This window comes from Lynx rufus, unplaced genomic scaffold (assembly GCF_022079265.1).
Source record: "Lynx rufus isolate CCGP_SWC_20201006 ecotype Redwood Valley unplaced genomic scaffold, mLynRuf1.p SCAF_18, whole genome shotgun sequence".
NCBI lineage: Eukaryota > Metazoa > Chordata > Mammalia > Carnivora > Felidae > Lynx > Lynx rufus.
In genome coordinates this window covers 21,611-35,000 of record NW_025814832.1, presented here as the reverse complement: position 1 = coordinate 35,000, position 13,390 = coordinate 21,611, and positions in this window count along the sequence as shown.

The following is a 13,390-nucleotide window of genomic DNA, read 5'->3' as shown; positions in this document are numbered from 1 at the left end:
GTCAGTCCCCCGCACCCTCCAGGCAACAGCAGCCATTGCGGGGCGGGGACGACAAGGCGCCCGCTCCCCGCAGCGGGGGGAACGGGTGTGCCTCCCTTCACCGATTCTGCCACCCGCCCACCTCGGGCATCTCCGCCAACGGTGGCGACCCAAAGGGGGGTTCCGCTGGGAACAGGGAACGGCGCCGCCACTCGGCTTCAGGCACCTGAGACGACCTGGAGCGCTCCAGGGGCACCACGGAGGGCCAGGCGCCACGCGCTCAGCACGCCCAGGCGGCGAGCAGCGTGGCATCGGGTGCGGCCCCTCCCACCACGGGGAGGAGGCCACCCACCACAAACAGCCAGGAGAGGCCAGCGAGAGTGTCCGCTGCGTCAGCCGACCCCAGCCCCGCAGCGACGGGAGGCCGGGGTCGGGCCGGAGTCCGCACCCCTCTGCACCCCCCCGCACCGCCCACAGGCGGGAAGGAGGAGCATGGGGCCCGCAGGCAGAACGAGAAGAGCGGTCCCACCCGCCAGGAGTGTCCGTCCCTCGTCTGACACGGCTTAGGCCCGGCCTGGGAGAGCGCGAGATCACCACATCGATCGGTTACCGCCACACGAGGCAGTCCTGGGGTGAGGGGGGGGCTGGGGAAACGCCCGGCGAGGACAGCGACCAGAGGAGGACCTGCTTCAGCCTCGCCGGCACCCCTCCCCCACCTCTCCCAGGGAACAGGCAGCCGGACAACCCACAAGGGAAAAGGGGAACGCCTGACACGCGGCACGGAGCCTTGCGAGGGTGGGTTTGTCACGACCGCGGCCGGGCGCCCGCAGCGGGGAGCGCACGGGGTAGAAGACCCACGCCGCCTCCCCACGCCGCCCTCGGGTGCCAGAGACCGGAGGTGGCGCCACAGCCTGGACCACACCTGGATGCACGAGAGCCGGCGCGCAGGCCCAGGCAGACGGCTCGAGCAAGCAGGCAGGCAAGGGCGGAGTCGGGCCCGGCTCGGCGTCACCGCCAAGCCCGGAGCCACGCCAGCGACGACGAGGCCCAAGTCTCTCTTACAGGATGACAACCGCCACATCAGAACGTGTCAGCACCTACCTGGCAGCAAAAAGCACCCCTTTCAGGAGACAAAAATAACCGCGTTGGCAGGCGGGGCCGAGCCACAGGTCACTGGGACCTTCTGGGACCCTGGCCCGGCCACGGGCCCCAAGCATCTTCCCATCACCGCCAAGCAACCCCACCCCCCGGAAGTCCCCAGGGGCCATCTGGTCGACCCCGGGACCGCCCGACCGACCGACCGACCAGGGAATCGCGGGATTGGTGGGGGGGGGGGCTGGGGGCTGGGGGCTGGGGGCTGGCCGGGTAGGCCCTGCCCCGTTACACGTTCGCCCGTGCACGGGTCGTCTCCGGGTCGGGACTTAGAAAAATAAAACACTCCGCGCTGTCGCCTGCGGAAGCCTCCCCGGCCCTCGCAAGACCGGCCCCATGCCAGTCCCCGACCCCCGGCTGGGACTGTTTTGGGGGGGGTTTGAATTCCGCGGAGGCGCCCCCGACGGCCGGACCTCAACGGGGATCGCGGGCGCGCCGGCGTTGGCGCCCTATACGGGCCTCCCCTCGCGGCCCGGCCCGGCCCGGTCCGGTCAGGCCCGGTCCCCAACTCCGCAGCGGGCCTCGGAAAATCTGGGGAGAAAATCGGGTCCAACGACCGGGAGCCCCACGCGTGCCCCCACCCGGGCCCATGGCGCCCTCCGCGGGCTTCCCCTCAAGGCTCAGGACGGTCCTCACCGGCCCGGCCCGGCCCGGCCCGGCCCGACCGCGACGCGGGAGGGAAGACAAAAGACGCCTGGCAGGGAAGGACCGACGAGCGACCGACGGGGCCACAGTCTCCGGGTGGCGGCCCCGGGCGGTCCCCGCGGTCCCCGCGGTCGGGGGGGGGGGGGGGAGGAAAGCACCGGCGGGTGCTGGTCGACCCGTCCGGGCAGCCCCCCCACCCGGGCTCGCTCCCAGGGAGCGCCGCCGCTACTCCCCCATATACCCGGAGGTTCAATCTTCGGCAAGTGCACCAGCCGCCGGCGCCCTGACGACAGCGGGACGATCACGCCAACGTCGCCGGCCTTCTGGAACTCCGCCCCGGACACCGCGACCAAATCGCATCCCTTGCCGACGTCGCCGACGCTCCAGAGGGGAAACGCTATATAAAAGCGGCCGCCAGGTGGCGCCCGACAACCGACCGAAACGTCAGCGGGGACAGCTCGCGATCTCGGGGACGTGAGGGCGCACAGCCGGCGGCCCGGCCGCCCGATCTCGTCCCGGCCCACTCCGGATGCCGCCTCTCGGTCCCAGGCCGGCGGAGGGCGTCCGCCTCGGGAGCTCCCGGCCGGCCGGCCGGCACGGCGCGACCCTGGCAGCCCAAGGGACACTCGAAAAATGCATCGGGGCGGCTGCCGCTGGAAAGGGGGGGCGGACCGGCCACCCGACTCCCCGGCCGGCCGAGGCGGACGTGCGCGGAAAATTCCCCGCACACACCGGGCGGACCGCGGGCGCCCGTGAGGCACGGGCGGCCCAGAGCCGCCCAGAGCGGCCCAGGCGGCCCAGGCGGCCCAGAGCGGCCCAGGCGGCCCAGGCGGCCCAGGCGGCCCAGGCGGCCCAGGCGGCGCCCGCGCTCCGCTCCCGGGAGGACTTAGACACATTTCGGCGGGGAGGGAGGGAGGGAGGGAGGCGGACGGTCAAACCGAAACCACGCGAGAGAGTACTCCCAGAACAACAACGGACGGACGAGCCATTTTTTTTTTTTAATTTTTAACATTTATTTATTTTTGAGACAGAGAGAGACAGAGCATGAACGGGGGAGGGTCAGAGAGAGAGGGAGACACAGAATCCGAAACAGGCTCCAGGCTCTGAGCTGTCAGCACAGAGCCCGACGCGGGGCTTGAACCCACGGACCGCGAGATCATGACCTGAGCCGAAGTCGGACGCTCAACCGACTGAGCCCCCCAGGCGCCCCCGGACGAGCCATTTTTATTCTATCGGGTCAAGCGGGGGAACGTCTCTCTCGGAAACATAACAAACCAAGCTGCGGGGGGGGGGGGGGGGCGGGGGGGGGGACAGAAAGGGGGTGATGGATAAACGAACGACCACGGATAAAGCTTAAGCAAAGTCCTTCGCCGCACGGGGCCACGACGAAGTCCAAAGACCACAAACAGCTACGGGGAACATGGGTGCAAGTGCACCGCGTGGCAAGCGACAAGAATATGGCTTTCACCATTACTGTCCTCAATAAACACACTACTGCGGCGGCGGCGGCGGCGGCGGCGGCGGCAGCGGGTGGGGGGGGGGGGGAGATGGAGAACGGAAGGAGTTAATAGCCACTCACTAAAAATGTCCCGGTTCCCAGAGGACCCTACAGTCCAAAGGGGGGGGTGGGTCCCCGCAGGGAGAAGGAAGGTGTCACCGAGACACACCCTATGCCTCCACCCTCTTAGGGTTTGCAGGTGACCCTGAGGGTGACACTGACACGAGACAGGTTAACCGTACAAGGAGCTGACACATTGATTTCCTACAAGTTTCACGTGACAGGTAGAGCCCCTCCTGAGGTAAACCAAGACCCTGAGAAGTGGCCAGACCTAAACGCTTGTATATTGGGTTGAACAAGGAGAAGCGACGGTGGACGACTAACTGAACTACATGGGGAGGCTAAAGGATGATGAGGATTTTAAAACCAACGAAACCAACCAACCAAGATCTGTTCTCCTCTAGAATTCTCTCCACTTCTCCTCCTGTCCTTGAGGATAAGAATGTCACTCCCCTGGTGGCATAGGAAAGACATGGGGGGGGGGACTTCCAGGGAGAAAAGGAGGAGAGCGCTCCGTGCACGCTTCTTGCACCTGCTGGGCAGGAGGGTAGGGGTGGGTGGTTTACTTTGCTTGCTTGCTTGCTTGCTGCTACTTTTTGAAAGCTTCTCTAACGTTTCCTTTACATCTAAGTCTTCCTTCCAGTTTGGCTTTGGACAGGAGGAAGGCAGGCCACATGTTTTTCTGACACGGTGGAGAACGAAGGGTAAGATGAGTGCGGGCCCGTGCGTATTCTTTTCCGTCAGTCATGTGCCGTGGTGAGTGGAGCATCAGCTCTTGCCGGATGGGTGTCTCATTCCTCCGTGAACCATCAGGCAAGATGTCGGGCAAACACACACAGGGAGACTAAAGGTAGGAAGAACGTAGAGAAGGTGGGCGACACGTGCCCGAGTCTCCAGAGCGACGATTTCATCCAGGGCACGGCAACGTCCAAGGTTTCCGGACACCACGTTTACGGACGCTTTGGTGCGTAGGTCACTTTGAATCCACAGTGCCACCCTCCGGTCCCGTTAGCACGTCGCCTCCGGCTCACGTGAGCGAGCGGTGGTGGTGTCGTCGTCGTGCAAAGACACTGTGGGACTCGTCCGGGGATGGAACTGGGCCGGAGACAGGGAGGGACACCGCAGCCCATCGTTGAGCTTCAGGTGTCTTCTAAGAGACCGAGTCTCTAAAGTACACCGAGGCACAGGGCGACCCGCTCGCTCGGGGCCGGACGTCTCTTTCTTCTCTCGCGGGGTGGGTACCTGCGAGTGTTGTTCGTTTACTTTCCGGACAAGGCGAAAGAACTCTGAAACAGGAAATATTGGCACAAGGGGTCTGGTGGCGTGGGAGGGTGGCGGGTCAGTCCACGTACCGAGAACACGGGAGGACCGGGCGTCTGAACAACCAGGCGGAGAGGGGAGTTTAGCCTCCTCGGCCATCACGGCAACCGGCACCTCCACAGAAACCACAGAAGGTGCCCAGGACGAACTGCGTCGCAGGAGCCAGCGCGGGCATTGCCCCACTACCCTCAGCCCTCAGCCCAGGAGCAGGCAGCAACTGTCGTCCAGGTCCAGGCCGCGCCCCACCGCCCCCCCCCTTCTCGGCCAGAGCGGTGCCCGGGAGGGCGGCCCCGGAACAGATACCTCCTCCCCTCCACACACATCTCGCCAACCCCTTGACCGCTGTGCCCGAGACACACAACTCCGCCGGACCCAGAGCATGATTTTTTCCCGTGGACCAGGGGCCTGCTTGGCCACTTAGGGTGCTCGCACCAAGAGGAATCGGGCTAGAGACAGGGACACCGCAGCCCACCGTCGAGCTGAAGGGGTCTCTAGGAGAGGGACCCTCTAACGTATCTGACGTACAGGGAGACCCGCTCGCTCGTGCCCGGATGGGTCTTTGTTCCTTTCTTTCTTTTCGTGTTCTTTAGTATTATTTTTGCTACCATTGTAAGTGGGATTGTTTCTTGGGGTTTTTTTCTTTTCTTTTCTTTTCTTTTCTAATTTGTCTTTCTGCGGTGTCATTATCGGCGTATACAGACGCAACAGATTTCGGGACATAGAGTTTGTATTTTTCCTGTGGACCAGGGGCCTACTTTGCCGCTTAGGATGCACGCACCCCCACCCCCTGCCCACCCGCAGCCTTCAGTTCCCCAAACCACTGGAGGACTCGTGGGGGTGGGAGTGGGGGGTGGGGGTGGGGCAGGGGTGGGGGCGGGGATGGGAGTGGCAGTGGAAGGGAGGTTCAGGGCGATTCATTCCAATGGGCCTCATTCAACCCCTTCGTTCAAATGCAGAAAGCTTTCTGTTAAAGTCTGAGCCTGGGGCTTCTCTCCATTGAATGGCTTTCTTCAACTCCCCCAACCCTTAGGCTGCAGTTTCTGAACTACTGGGAGGAAAGGGAGGAAAGGGGGGGGGGGGGAGAGAAGGGGGGGGAGGGGAGAAGATGATGTCTGAAGAACTTGCCTTCTCTGGAGCAAAGAGAGTCCCCTCCTTTTCCTAACCCAGGAAACCTCAATAAACCATTTGAGAATCATGGATGTGGAGGATGATATCTTACTATAATGCCTTCCAGGGGTGGGGGTGCAGGTACGTGGAAGGGTAGGGAGTTGGCGAGCGAGCGAGCGAGCGGCATGGTGTGGCGTGGCGTGGCGTGGCCTGCCGAGTCAGAGTTAGGGGGTGGCATGAAACACGTGATGGTGGTGTCTTAGGGTTCAGAGGCCAAACACAGGCATGGAGCAATAAGGGATAGAGGGTGAGGGAGGCCTGACAGGGGACAATTGTGACCCCGGGTGATGGTCCCAGCGGGCACACTCCTGTAAAGCAACACTAACACTCTATTGATTAGCCATTGACCTGTCCTCCCTCTCCCACCTGCTTCCAAAGGGAAACGGAGTACAGTTTCATTCCACAGTCACTGGCTGTTTCACACGCAACCTTTGACGTGCCACTAAAAGGAGGAAGGAAGATGGACACACATGAAACAGCCCCACAGATGGCCTAGAGGGCGTGGGTGGGGCTCTCATCGGTCAGTTTGGGAGTCTGAGTCAGGATCCTGGGGTTGTTTCAAAACATGGAAGGAAGGGGCTCCTGGCTGGCTCACTCAGAAGAGCATGCGACTCTTGGACTCTTGACCTCTGTCAGGGTTGTGACTTCAAGTCCCACATCGAGTGAAGAGAATGTGAAAAATGAATGAAGGAATGAAGGAATGGATGGACAAACTTTAAAAAAAAAAAAAAAGGTTGTGGGGCGCCTGGGGGGCTCGGTCGGATAAGTGTCCGACTTGGGCTCAGGTCATGATCTCACGGTCCGTGAGTTTCAAGCCCCACGTCGGGCTCTGTGCTGACAGCTCAGAGCCTGGAGCCTGCTTCAGAATCTGTGTCTCCCTCTCTCTGACCCTCCCCCATTCATGCTCTTTCTCTATCTCAAAAATAAATAAAAGTTGGAAAAAAAAAAAAACACGTTTGCAACGTTTATGTCTTTAAAACAAATGGAATGGGTGGGGTGCCTGGGTGGCTCAGTGGGTGAAGCATCCCACGCTTGATTTTGACCCACGTCATATCTCAGGGTTCGTGAGACCAAGCCCTGCGTTGGGTTCTCGCACGGACAGTGCAGAGCCTGCTTGGGGTTCCCTCCCTACCCCCCCCCCCCTTAAACCAATAAGTTAACATTAAAAACATAAATCTTAAACATGAAAAGACACTTCTCTAAAGAAGACATCCGGATGGCCAACAGGCACATGAAAAGATGTTCAACGTCGCTCCTCATCAGGGAAATACAAATCAAAACCACACTCAGATATCACCTCACGCCAGTCAGAGTGGCCCAAATGAACAAATCAGGAGACTATAGATGCTGGAGAGGATGTGGAGAAACGGGAACCCTCTTGCACTGTTGGTGGGAATGCAAATTGGTGCAGCCGCTCTGGAAAGCAGTGTGGAGGTTCCTCAGAAAATTAAAAATAGACCTACCCTATGACCCAGCAATAGCACTGCTAGGAATTTATCCAAGGGATACAGGAGTGCTGATGCATAGGGGCACTTGTACCCCAATGTTCATAGCAGCACTCTCAACAATAGCCAACTGATGGAAAGAGCCTAAATGTCCATCAACTGATGAATGGATAAAGAAATTGTGGTTTATATACACAATGGAATACTACGTGGCAATGAGAAAGAATGAAATATGGCCTTTTGTAGCAACGTGGATGGAACTGGAGAGTGTGATGCTAAGTGAAATAAGCCATACAGAGAAAGACAGATACCATATGGTTTCACTCTTATGTGGATCCTAAGAAACTTAACAGAAACCCATGGGGGAAGGGAAGGGAAGGGAAGGGAAGGGAAGGAAAAAAAAAAAAAAAAAAAAAAAGAGGTTAGAGTGGGAGAGAGCCAAAACATAAGAGACTGTTAAAAACTGAGAACAAACTGAGGGTTGATGGGGGGTGGGAGGGAGGGGAGGGTGGGTGATGGGTATTGAGGAGGGCACCTTTTGGGATGAGCACTGGGTGTTGTATGGAAACCAATTTGACAATAAATTTCATATATTAAAAAAAATAAAAAAATTAAAAAAATAAAAACATAAATCTTAAAACACTACATACAACAAATGGAATGGAAAGAGAGAACAAATGGAATGGAAAGAGAGAACGCAACGAGGAGGACGTGAATGCTGCACCTAATGCCACTGAACTCTACGCTTATATATGGTGGAAAATCTCAATTGTAGGTGATGTCTACTTCTAACCACAACTGAAAGGAAAACGACAAAACACCGGTCCTTGGCTCACAGTAAGGGAGTTCCTGGATTTGGTCCGAGAGGGCCTTCTCATCCGCCGTGTGGAAAACTATGGAATGGTTTCTTCCTCTCCAGGCCGATGACCATTGCCAACGACAGTAGGTGTAGGTGCTGTCCTACCTGTGAAGGAAAGGCAGGAAGAAGTGTAGCATTTAAAAGCATCTTTTAAACGCTGTCCACCTTTCCCAGTTTGTCCCCTCACTATGTCTTGTTTACCTTTTATAGCATTTACCCTATGTCGATGCAAAATGAATGAGCCTTTTTAAAAACAATTTTAAAGAGGAAGGAAAAGAGTTTCATTGGAGCCCAAGTTAGGAGGGCTGACGGGGATATGCAATCTTCACAAAGAAGTCAGTCATCTGGGGAAGGCCTCACATTGGGCATACATACAGCTTACCAAAAAAAAAAAAAAAAAAAAAAAAAAAAGGATAAACAGGGCACGGGGCCGGGGGGGGCGCAGATGTTAGGAATCATCATGAGGAGAAAGAACACATTCCAGAAAGTTACAGACTTTATCTTCTGTTTTTAGTATGTGCAAGGCTGTATGACTTCAATCTTATGGCGACCAGGAAGGTTTTTGTATTGTTTTCTTTTGTTTCCCTCATCTTTATAAGCCCCCTTTGGAAGCCCCCTTTTTTAGTTAGTTATGTTTAAAAAAAAAAAATTTTTTTTTTTTTTTTTAACAAACCAGACATACAATCTGTGCTCAGGACAGAAAAAGAGCTCATGCTTTGAGGTTTTCTGGAGTCCCTTTGACCTCGGTAAATATTACACGTATAGCTTCCCTGGGAGACCACCAACATAAAAAGTTTAGGATTTCCTTTATCATTTCCCCGTCTTGATCGATAATCTTTCCTCAGAAATCACGGATGATCAACTTGATGTTTTTATGTCCCTCAGTGCCAGGTGACTGTCTTGTCTGCCCTGGGTGTGTCCCTCCTTGCTGGGTATGAGAGTGAGTGTGTGTGTGTGTGTGTGTGTGTGTGTGTGTGTGTGTGTGTGTGTAAACACACATATGTGTCTTTGAACCACCTAGGGTTCCTCGTTGGGGTGAACTTATTGTAACATAAATGGTGGGAAACTCAAAAGTGACGTATGTTCTCTGTAAGTTCCATTGACCAGCAGACATAGTTCATGTGCTTGGCTCAGATGGTCTGCCTTTGTATTTGGCAAAGCATTTTTAACAGAGAGACAGGGACAGCAACACACTTTCAACAAGGACGATTTGAAGGAGCCAGTGCAACATTGGAATAGACTTGAATTGACAAAAGAACGACATCCCAAGACTCCTTTACATACCTGTTGATAAAAGGGAAGGCACCTCTGTGATTATTGATGAGGAAAGATGGAGCACCCACATTGAGGAAACATACCGGTCATGCATATCCCCAGGTTTGCTTAGGGGCAGAGACTTCACATGAGAACGAGGCAAAATTTAGTCCCTGATGTCAGGAGGTTACCTTAAGACACGGAGAAGGGGCTGTGGGTATGCCCCGAGAGCTGGTCTAACCTGGATGGGGACTCAGGCTCTTTCTCTCAGGGCTGTGCTGGCTTATAGGCTGCAAGCATATCGGTGGACCTTGAGTCCAGGCCTCTTCAGAGACAGCTAGAGTTTGTTTGTGGGACCTGAAAAGACACAATAGCTGATTAGGGGCAAATAGTTCTCTGAAGAACAAGATTTAGGTTGTCTGCGAGAGCGAGCGAGCGTCAGCCTCCTTAACCCTCCGTGGCACAGTTTCAATTGCCCACTCCCCACTCCCCGCCCCCCACACTCACCCCCAGCCTCTGGAGTTTGGATCATTTCCCAATGGTAAGGAGTGGGGACGATGATGGGTGATGGCTCGGGCTAGGGCTATCCGTTTATCTCCCCCGGTGAGAACAGTTTCTGTAAATCTCACCTGTCACAGGCCTAGGTGCAGGGCTACACAGAAGTTGTGAAGGGAATCGAAGCAACATGGAGTCAGAGGTGTAAAGTTTTCTTCCCCTTTATAAGTTTCCATTGTCAATCCCTCGTTCCACTTTTATGGAACAGGGGTGGAGGTCCACCTTCTGAAACTATTTCAAGCCGAATTAGGGTGTGGCAGGGGCTTTGGAAGGGAAGGATTTGACAGGGCGCAGGTCACAACTTTTGCTCCCTTGTGCTAATTGGGGGTGGGGGTGGGGGTGGGTATCAGAGATAGTTCCTATCTGAGATCTTGGATATTTTTCTGCATAGTTTGGTACTGCATCATATCCTGAGTTTTCTCCCCAAGTGTATTCTAAGAAATAGTAACAGTATAGTGAAACCCAATGTTATAACCACCTTGGGGGGGCGGGGGGCGCAGAGGGGAAGGTTGTGGTGGTCAAGGGCCTCTTACTGTACCCAAGTGAATTGCTGTCTGATTTTACTTTTATGTTTTTTTTTAATCTTATTAAGTAACCTTTACACCCAACGTTGGGCTCGAACTTACAACCCCAAGATCGAGAGCTACGCGCTCTACCGACTGAGCCATCCAGGTGCCCCTGTTTATGTGGGCTTTTATTGCTGGGGCACCTGGGTGGCTCCGTGGGTTAAGCATTGGACTGTGGCTCCGGTCAGGATCTCGCCGTTCGTGATTTCGAGCCCCGCATCAGACTCTGTGCGGACAGCTCAGAGCCTGGAGCCAGCTACAGATTATGGGTCTCCCTCCCCCCACCCCCTCTCAAAAGTAAATATTAAGAAACTTATAAAAATACAAAGAAAATATGGGTTCTTTTTTCTAAAGAGGAGCTAATACAGGTGCAGCAAGTGTTCGTGAACTAGCTTTGACTCTGCCTCGTTCAGCAAGCAATCAGGTAACTAATAAGAGGTATTTCTACAGAAAGAAAAGAAAAGCACGGGTTAATGGTTAGAACAACTTATAAACCCAGTGTCTAAGTCCCAAGTGTGGTCAGTGAGAAGGTGTCTAGATGCCAGGCTCGAAGCATCCTCAGCTGGAGTGGGAGCAGGCAGGGGGCAATCTGACCGATTTTTCTGCCTTGTAGTTCAAATGTCTCATTTTGGGGGATCCTGAGTGGCTCAGTGGGTTCAGGTTCAGTATTCAAGTCTGGATCTCCACTCAGGTCTCAATCCCAGGTCGTGAGCTCAAGGCCCCAGTTGGGCTCCACACTGGGCGTGGTGAAGCCTACTTTAAAAACAACAAGGGGCGCCTGGGTGGCGCAGTCGGTTAAGCGTCCGACTTCAGCCAGGTCACGATCTCGCGGTCCGTGAGTTCGAGCCCCGCGTCGGGCTCTGGGCTGATGGCTCAGAACCTGGAGCCTGTTTCCGATTCTGTGTCTCCCTCTCTCTCTGCCCCTCCCCCGTTCATGCTCTGTCTCTCTCTGTCCCAAAAAAAATAAATAAACATTGAAAAAAAAAATTAAAAAAAAAACAACAACAACAAAAACACAACAGCAGCAAATGTCTCGTTCTGAATGGCCCATAGAGCAACAGGCACACAGATTGTCTACAACTGTGGCAATTTCTCTGAAGTTTCTCTCCAGTTGTTCAGCTTTCCTTTGCAGGGCTTCAGGGAAAAGGGCCATTTAAGTTCTTCAGGATGCTAAGATAAGAGGATGGGAGAGGATTGGAAGCCTGAGTGTGAAGAGTCATAGTCAGATATTGGAGGAAACCAGGATTCAGGATCCAGCCCAGTTTTAAAGGCAAACAACAAACAGTCAAAGACAATTAATTAACCAGAACTAGAATTTAACATCCACAAAAGAGCTATTGAAATATAATCTTTTTCTATCCAGACCCCTCCATTCCTGTCAAAGATAGCCCAATGAAAACTAATTTGTTTGTAAAATAAGTCCAGTGTTAACAGACATGGCTTCAGTATTGACATAAGCACAGCAAGAATAGCGATTGACCATATAGTCTTTTGTGTTTTTTCTCTCTTCTTTTCCGCCTGCCTGCCTTCTTTTTAATTTTTTTTTACGGCGTTCTTTTTTTCCTCTTAAGTTAATTCCTTTATTTTGAGAGGTGGGGGGAAAGGGAGAGAGGGGGAGAGGGGGAGAGGGGGAGAGGGGGAGAGGGGGAGAGGGGGAGAGGGGGAGAGGGGGAGGGAGGAGCTCTGCACTGTCAGTGCAGAACCCAGCTCAGGGCTCAAATCCATGAACCATGACCGTAGCTGAAATCAGACGCTTAACCGACTGAGCCACCCAGGCCCCCCCACACACCAGAATTCTTTACACTTTTAAATGTACGAATGTATCTCATCATTTTCAGAAATACGTTGTGGTGTTCGGTTTTGTTTCTTTTTTCTTTTTCTGTACAATTTTTAACAAGTCATGAAACGGGCGCCTGGGTGGCTTTGTCAGTTAAGCATCCAACTTCGGCTCAGGTCATGATCCCACGGTTCGGTTCGTGAGTTTGAGCCATGCCTTGGGCTGTCTGTGCTGTCAGCACAGAGCCCGCTTCGGATCCTCTGCCCCTCCCACTGACTCATTCTGAGAGAGAGAGAGAGAGAGAGAGAGAGAGAGAGAGAGAGAGAGTCTCTCCCTCTCTCTCTCTCCCTCTCTCCCTCTCCTAAAAATAAAGAAATAGGCTGGAAAACAAATCTTCAAGGAAGAAAAAAAAAAAAACAACAAACGATGAAACATGTTTACTAACAGACCCAAGTATCTTTACTGTTAAGTTTTTCTGAATAAAGCCAAAGACCACACACACACACAGCAAAACAAAACAAAAAACAAACAAACAAAAAAAAAAAGAAAACGCCGTAGGTTTAGTAATTCACAATTTAGTATTTTATCGTCTGTGGAAAAGACTCAGATGTCCGAAGAATTGAACCTAATTTACCACTTAACTTAGCAAAGCTTTGAAGTTCCAGGTCACGAAAGATTTGGGAAGCCATTTTAAAAGTTTACAAATAGGGACTCCTGGGCGGCTCAGTCGGTTAAGCGTCCGACTTCGGCTCAGGTCACAATCTCACAGCTCGTGAGTTCGAGCTCCGCGTGGGGCTCTGTGCTGACCTCTCAGAGCCTGGAGCCTGCTTCGGACTCTGTGTCTCCCTCTGTCTCTGCCCCTCCCTCGCTGACATTCATTCTCATTCTCATTCTCATTTTCTCTCTCTCTCTCTCTCTCTCTCTCTCTCTCTCTCAAAAATAAATGGTACAAGGAAAAAAATTTAAAGGTTTACGAGTAAACCTTTTTGTGTATTTAACCTATCTCCTGTCAACATTCACCCACGAACACTGTATGCGAGAAACAAAATCGACCATCGTTTGAAGTACTTTTTGCTGACAAACTGCAACGGGTACCCGTGAAGTCATAAATTG